The sequence below is a fragment of the Crocodylus siamensis genome, chromosome 1 (genome assembly GCF_052110815.1).
Source record: "Crocodylus siamensis isolate JL-2025a chromosome 1, ASM5211081v1, whole genome shotgun sequence".
Classification (NCBI taxonomy): domain Eukaryota; kingdom Metazoa; phylum Chordata; order Crocodylia; family Crocodylidae; genus Crocodylus; species Crocodylus siamensis.
The window spans coordinates 405065353-405073270 of NC_143395.1; positions in this window are offsets into that span (position 1 = coordinate 405065353).

The following is a 7918-nucleotide window of genomic DNA, read 5'->3' on the forward strand; positions in this document are numbered from 1 at the left end:
CACCAAATCTTCAAGAAGGAACAAAGAAAAAAAAGAGCTTTATGAGGAGTGTGGTGAAGCATTGGAACAGGCTACCTAAAGAGACTTAAGCAGTCTGCATCTTGGAAACTTTCAAAAGCAAGTTGGACAGGCACTTGGTTGGAATAGTTTAGAAAAGAATGATCCTGCCTTGAGCAAGGGGCTGGATTAGTTGACCTTGTGAGGTCCCTTCCAGCCCTACTTTCCTATGACCCTGTAAGACACTGTCCTGTCCAAAATGTCATCCTTATCCTGCAGATTGCCTAGAAATACTTGACCTCAGAGAACCAAAATAGGATAACGGTCCTCTTGTTGCCCTTGAATAATTTAAAGCAAGACTTATGCAATTCATTTAATGTCCTCCTTCCTCCTCAGCTTTCTTTAAAGGTAAGGTAAATTGTAAGATTATGCAAAAAAGGGCTTTCTTGCACATTAATTTTAGGCCACTCAGGGAGCTCTTAACCTATGGATGATCCATGTATTAAGACATTTAACCTAGTTTTAAGCACCCTTTAGGAGTCTTAAAGTTATCCCACTCAAGAGCAGGTTTATCTCTGTTCTGTGTTATTGAACTTGTGGTCCACAAACGTGCAGTCACTTCCTAGAGAGAAGCCACCCAAATTTATCCTTCAGCATCCCAGGATGCAGTGCCCCCTTCCCTCACCTTCCTGTTCCGTGTGGACAATTCACAGCTGTAGCTCCTAGTTAGGCCGTTGCTTGCCAGCTGCCTAGGGGCAAGTCAGCTGTGCAAGTTGGGAACAGACAGAGAAGGTTTTTAGCCAGAACGTGCAACTATAAAGTCGAGGTAAAACTAACACTGAACAACATTTGAGAAGCTTAAAGTGCAACATGTAACAAGGTCCAAATGCACACTAACCTCCATTCTCTAAAAGCTATTTTTTTTATTTGCTCCTCTCATATTTCAAAGCTTCAGGGAGGCTGCTAGATTTTGAAACTTAAATTGAATGAAAATAGAATGGGATTCAATACTGACAAGTGCAGGGTGCTGCACTTGGGCAGTAAGAACCAGCAGTGTACCTATAGGCTGGGGAACTCCCTTCTCAAAAACACGGCAGCAGAAAGAGATATTGGAGTCGTTACTGACCCCAAGATGAACATGGGCCGCCATGGTCAGTAGGGCTAACCGTACCTTGTCCTGCATCCACAGATGCATCACAAGCAGGGCCAAGGAGGTGATCCTCCCCTCTATGCGACTCTGGTCAGGCCGCAGCTGGAGTACTGCGTCCAGTTCTGGGCGCTGCACTTCAGGAGGGATGTGGACAGTATGGAGAGGGTCCAGAGGAGGGCCACTTGCATGATCGGGGGCAGCAGGGCAGCCCCTCTGAGAACAGGCTATGGGACCTTAACCTGTTCAGCCTTCACAAGAGAAGGCTAAGGGGGGACCTGGTGACAGTCTATAAACTTGTGGGGGGGAGGGGAGCAGGGTTTGGGAGAGACCTTGTTCCCCCGAGCGCCTCCCGGAGTAACAAGGAATAACGGCCATAAGTTGCTAGAGAGTAGGTTTAGACTAGAAGTCACTACTTCACAGAGTGGCTAGGATCTGGAACCAACTTGCAAGGGAAGTGGTGATGGCTCCTACCTAGGGGATCTTTAAGGAGGCTCGATGTTTACCTGGCTGGGGTCATTGGAGCCCAGTTTTCTCTCCTGCCCAGGGAAGGGGGTCAGACTAGAAGGTGTACAAGGTCCCTTCCAACCCTACATCTTTGAATGTATAAATTGCCAGTTTCCACTATGATAAAGATAGTTTTCTGCTGACAGTGTGTGTATGTTCATAGAGCCAACAAAAAGCCAGTTTTGTTTGTAGCTTAAAAAACTATGATGGCTGTAGCAGTAGACGAATGCTATTTGGTTGACTGCCTCCAAGGGGAAAGTCTACAATTCAACTCAGTTCTTGCCAGTTAAGTTGCTTTTGCTTTAGGATGCTTTGTATTTTTCTGGTTTCCTGTCATTACCACTAAAGAGCCACAACATATAAAGGTCTGATTTGATAATAAGACTGCCTTTTTAATAAGACCCCAAAAATGTATGGGCATGGGGTTTGTGTGTATGTGTGTGCAGGCTCATGTAAGTACCAGGTTTCCCCTGTTCCTGTGGCCCCCCCTTGGAAGCACTCAGAAAGTTGCTTTTTGAAGAATAGCTAAAAGTCTTTAATGAAAATACTTTTTGGATCAATTTTACAGCTAAACATTTTATAGATATTTCAAAATTGAAGGATTGGTGCATTGCAGGTATATGAACTACTCTAACGTCATCCTGGGTAATCCTGTTGTTTGCTACACATAACAGAATGAACCTTGAGTAATGTTAGACACTTGGCTAGCTTAAACCATAGTAATTGAATATTACATGTTGAATATAGGCACACTGGCCATTACAGAGAGTAATCATTGGTGTATTGTCTTTTCTTGTGAGAATCAATTAGTGAGGTTGCATTACCATCACTTTCATACCACTTCAATGCAGCTGTGTACCTTTGGCCTAACCCAGGACATGCCAGGTACGTCTCCATGTGCAACTGAGGTGCATGAATAATCTCCAGAGTTTATTGCTCTTGGGTGCCATTTGCACGTGCACCTAGGACTGCAACACATTGACTTAGGTCAGAGTAGCCTGGGCTAGCAGGGGCCCTGTAGGTCAGACTGCAAGCCTGGGGCTGCTCTCCACAACTCGTCATGCTGCAAAGGGGCTGCCTGGGGCATGAGGGTGCTTTAGTAAGGGGCTAGCTGGCAGGCAGCCCCCATACTGAAACACTCTCTTGCCCCAGGCAGTCAGGGCTACATCTACACATGCACTGCTGTGGAGTGCTTTACTGCTGAGGAGTAAATTAATTTGCTCCAGCCTAATGGGGGTGCACATGTAAACATGCAACATTCACTGCACAGCTAATTTGTTTACTATGCAGTAAATGTCTTGTATAGATGTGCCCAGCTTGCTCCAAACAAATGCAACAGTGCTGGCATCAATATGAACACTTGCCTGTGTGAACAATTTGTGTGTTGCATGTGGAAAAGAGGCCTTTGACCCTGTCTCAAGTATTCTGTAAGCTTGTCCCGCCAACTAAGGGGCAGCCATAGCCATAGGTTCATTCCTGGTAATCCAGGGATTTTGACTGACTTTTCAGGGATATCTTCTTGTGGCTTATGTGCTGTGAAGCTCATATAATAACATGTATTTTCTTAAAGTTCTGGAGTCACGTGAATGCATCAACTGTCATTTAAAAAAAAGCTATCCTTTAAATTTGTGCCAGTAAGCTACAAACTAGGAATGTTTACACTTCCACAGGCACTAACAGCAGCCCTCCTGAAGAGACAGCATTGGTGCTTTCTTTTTTAATCACCTTCTCATCTACATTCACTTTAAGAAAGATCAGCTACGTTGATAAAAACTCCACTCTTCCTTTACGTCAGTGCTGCCACAAAGTCAGCTTCCACAGGTGGTAATACCCTGATGTGAAACTTCTCATAATAGTTCAGTGTAGTCACAACCTGTAATATTTAAAACCAGACCCATTTGTTTTCCTGTGGCTTGCCGTAATTATGTAGGTGCTGCAATGCACTGTATTTCATCATCAGGCATCAGAAATGTCAAACACCCAGCCCACTTAAGCTATTTATGTGGCCAGCATGACATTTGGATTCTAAGCTTTCATTAGCTTTCTTTAGGAACTGGATGCTAAGAATGGAAAGAACATTCTGCAAGTTACAGGATGACAACAAGATGGCACGCTGTCATCCCGCAGCCAAGAACGAAGATGTGGCTGAAAGATTGTATAGGCTTATGAACTTAGCAGGTCAGGTTCTGCTGGGATGGTGGGTACTGGCACTGCAGATGTGGCTGTGTATGATGGCTCTCAGAATATAGATTACTTGGGAGAACATGGAAAAGCAATGATCAGTCCTTTCCCAAGGGCAGAGGAAAAAAGATGATTCTGAAACTGAAGCACAGGCTACATAAATGGTGTAAAATGAAGGGTAATGTTTTCTTGTGAAACATAAGCCCAGTTTCTGTAGGGAGAGAAGCCTATATTGTCTAGAGGGCCTCCATCTCAGAAGGGAATGAGTCTTCTAAGAGATAAATTGGTTGGATTCGTTAAGGATAGTGGTAATTTATCTAAAGGAAAATCCCAAAATAAGGAACAAATGAACATCCACTGGGCATGTCTACATGTACAATATGCATATCTATAGTATTTACAAGTGCTAACCTACAGCAGAGTTTATTAATTTACTGAGGCCTGATCAGGCGCCATGTGGACACTATTGTGGAGCCAATTAGGCAGCTCCGCAGTAAACTTCTTGTAGACGTGCCCACTTAGTAGAAGATCAGTATGCTCTGAAAGATATTAAAGCACCATGGAATATGAAGAGAAGACTATTTCAATGTTTTTAATGCAAAAAGTTTCTGTACTAAAAAGGAATAGGAATTGCTCATTTTATGAGCATAAATTTGATGTAGTTTGTATTACCAAAATCCATCACGAAGGGTCTATGGCTGGAATGTTAAGATCACTGGATCTACAGATAGCCAGAAGTTTTCTAAAGGATGATATTTATGTAAGTGAAGGTCAATTAATTGAAATAGCAATGTTAAGAAAGAGTTCATTCAACAAAGGTCAGACAAAGCAGGCAGGATTTAATTGAAAACCTGTCAGGTGTCCTTCTCTGTTGCCCACTCAGTAGCCTCTGTATTTTTAGCAGTACTGCTGCAAGGCTGAGAGCAGGATTCCCTAGCTTCTGAAGTCCCAGGTTCCTCAGTAGCTCGCCCTGGTGACCTACTCTCAGGTTTAGGAGGATCCCAGCTTGCCACGTAGACTGAGCTCCAAGCAATTCCAGGGCTCCCCACCTGGTGGCTTTGCGGAGGAGTTTTTGACCCCAGAACTTTTCTCTTTCACAGTATAGAACTTTTTAACTTTTTATTCCAAATCATTGTTCCATGCATGTCCCCGTTTTTTCCAGTATCCTAAAGATTAAAGCACTTGCCCTAGGTGCTTAGCTTTCCAGCCCCACAGGCTGCATGAGTTGTGTGGGAGTGGTCCACAGGCTCGGTTAGGTCTGCCAGCCAGATCCAGGATGTGTCAGCAAGAGGCATTGGTCTGTGGGTGTGACTGAGCATGCGGGCCTGGCCCTATATGCTGAGTCTGAGTGAGCCTCCATGCCACTGCAATTTGGTGCTTGGGGCCGTGTTACCTGACCTTCAGGATTTTCCTTGGCCACCTGACATGGTCTCATGGGCCAGGTTAGCCTGCCAGCTGGAGGTTGAGCACCACTGCTCTATTTTAACCACAGCTACTGTAACTTAGATAGAAATTAATTCAGGGAAATCCTATAGCTGGTGTTATGCAGAAATTGAGATTAGTCACCAGAGTCATCTGTTGCCTTCCCATCTGTGATTGCAAAACCAAGGAAATTTTCCAACTCTTATAACTGTAACGTTAAACTTGCAAATATGAATAAACAAAGTAGAACACTGTAGTGTTATCTTTTTATCTATTGTGAGGATTATTTAGCTCCAGTTTCAGCCAACCACAGTCAGAAACCAGTGTAGCAGCATCAGTGCAAGACTGTAGCCAAAAATAATTAAAATCCAGTTTCTACCACTGGTGCTTATTAGAGTAAAGGCTTTGGAAGATGTTATACAAGCTATTCTGTGTAACATATTCTGATATTCTGGGACTCAGTGTGTCTACATGAGACATTTACTGTGAAGTAGACTAAGTAGCTCTGCACTAAATGTCTTGGTATCTACATGTGCGGAGCTATTAGGCTGGAGTAAACTAATATACTCTGTGGCAAGGATAGTACTTGGAAATACAAGTACTATCCTGCTGCAGAGTTTTTTGCTCCACAGCAGTGCATGTGTAGACACCGACCCAATTGGCTGGGGCACAAGGATGCTTCAATGTAGGGGCTGCTTCTAGCTAGCCCCACGCTGGAGCACTCTCATTCCCCAGCCAGCCCCTCTGCAGCACTTTGAACCAGGGGCCACTGCCAATTGGGGCTGCTCCAAACTGGCTCAACATCCTGTGCTCCCAGGCACACATGTAAATGTGGCACCTGGGAGTAATAAACCCCAGCATGATAAGCACCAGAGTTTGGGTCACCTTCACATGCACATGCAGACATGCCCATTATTTGTTTTTTTATCAGCTAGGAGTCTCATCCTTTTCTCCTCTAGTGTTAGAGCTTTACATGCAAGTCCATAAAGATAAGGGTTTATAGTACAGCTTTGTTTTATCGGGTTTCACCCCCTTGAATTGCTGTTTGTTCATGCTAAGAGTAACTGAATGAATGGTGATTTTCAGTGGTATCTTAACTGAAGCAAGAGATGACTCGTGCCTCCATCCAGGTTCAGCTCATAATACCCCTATTCATGTAGAGGAATGAATGGTCTGTACTCCAGTTTCTTGAGAAAATGTCCCAACAGAAGTAAGATTTTGTCATTTTTAACCTTCCCATTCCTGGAATTGTCCTTTCTACTACCAGTGAAAGAAAAAAACCCGAAGTATTAGCAGCAGAGAGCCATATTTAACTTGGTCTCATGGAACCTCTTTGGTAGAGCTGCTTAGCAGCAGCTGCTTTTTCATAGGAAATAAAAAAGGGTCCATTTTGTTTTCATCTGAGTTTCTCACAGAATTAAATACAAAGAATCATTTTAATAGCTCCTCACATTATTTCAACACATAGCTAAATGTTTCCATGACTAGGAAAGGTCATATCACTCCTGATCTGATATGCCGTGGCTAATGATCCCTGTAAATTGCTGTGGTCACTAAGGAATGCACAAATGAAGCTGGTCAGAGTCACTTAATTTTGGGTTTCCAGCAGGCACAAGACTGGCAAGTTGTGGTGCCCATGGGGCATGGTCAGTGCCTCCCCCCTGAGACGGAGGGATGTAGAGTGAGAGCAGGAGTGAGCTGCGCAGGAGGAACATCTATCACAGGGACAGGCAATTATTTTGGGCAGAGGGCCACTTACTGAGTTTTGGCAAGCCAGCGAGGGCCGCATGACAGGCAGCCCAGGGCAGATAAATATTAATTTTCTAAATTTTTTAGGGACCCCGTGGGCCAGATAGAATGGCCTGGCAGGCCGCATCCAGCCCCCGGGTTGCATTTTGCCCACCCCTGGTCTATCGTATGCCTGTAGCATGGATGTACTATAAACCTCCCTGCCAATCGCTGGAAATTCAGCTCCTAGCTTATAGGTTAACACCACAATGTGCTGTGCAGAGATACTGAACCTAGCTCTGAATCAATTAGCCCAGGCAAAGCACAGCTGTAATGCCGTGCTACTGCTTCCGGTATCTCTGCACTGTGCCATGCAAACATACTCCTGAACGCTTTGGAGGATTTTACCCCGGATTTGAACTGGAAGCAGACCTATGACCTCGAGTGTATGTGTGTGTAAGTGTATGTTTAAGTGCTTTCTAAATCCTGAATTACAGGAAATGATCAGAGCATAACAAGGGAATCAAAGTTGAAGGCCTTTCAGCATAATGATGTACTCTATTTGCCTAGCTGTTGTGAGCAAAGTTTTAAGTGAAAGGCTTACAGCCTAGCTCAGATTCAAAAAATCTTGTTATCAGAAGAAAATGCCAGTGAATTCAATTCCAGCAGGCTTAGGTTTCACTGCTGGTTGCCATGGTTTCCATAGGTGACTGTGGGCTGAGGCAGGTTTAAAAAAATAAAATAAAAATCACAGCATATTGTGGCAGCTGGGAAATGATTGCTGATGTGAGGAACTGGATTGAGGTGTTTTCCTCTTCGCTATGGTCAAACGCAGTAGAGTGATGGAGCAGAGCCTTGTAACTCTGTTCCGTTCCCTTTGGGGCACAAGGGAGGCAGGCCACCGTATTTTCCATGTAGGTCAGGCTGGAATGGCCA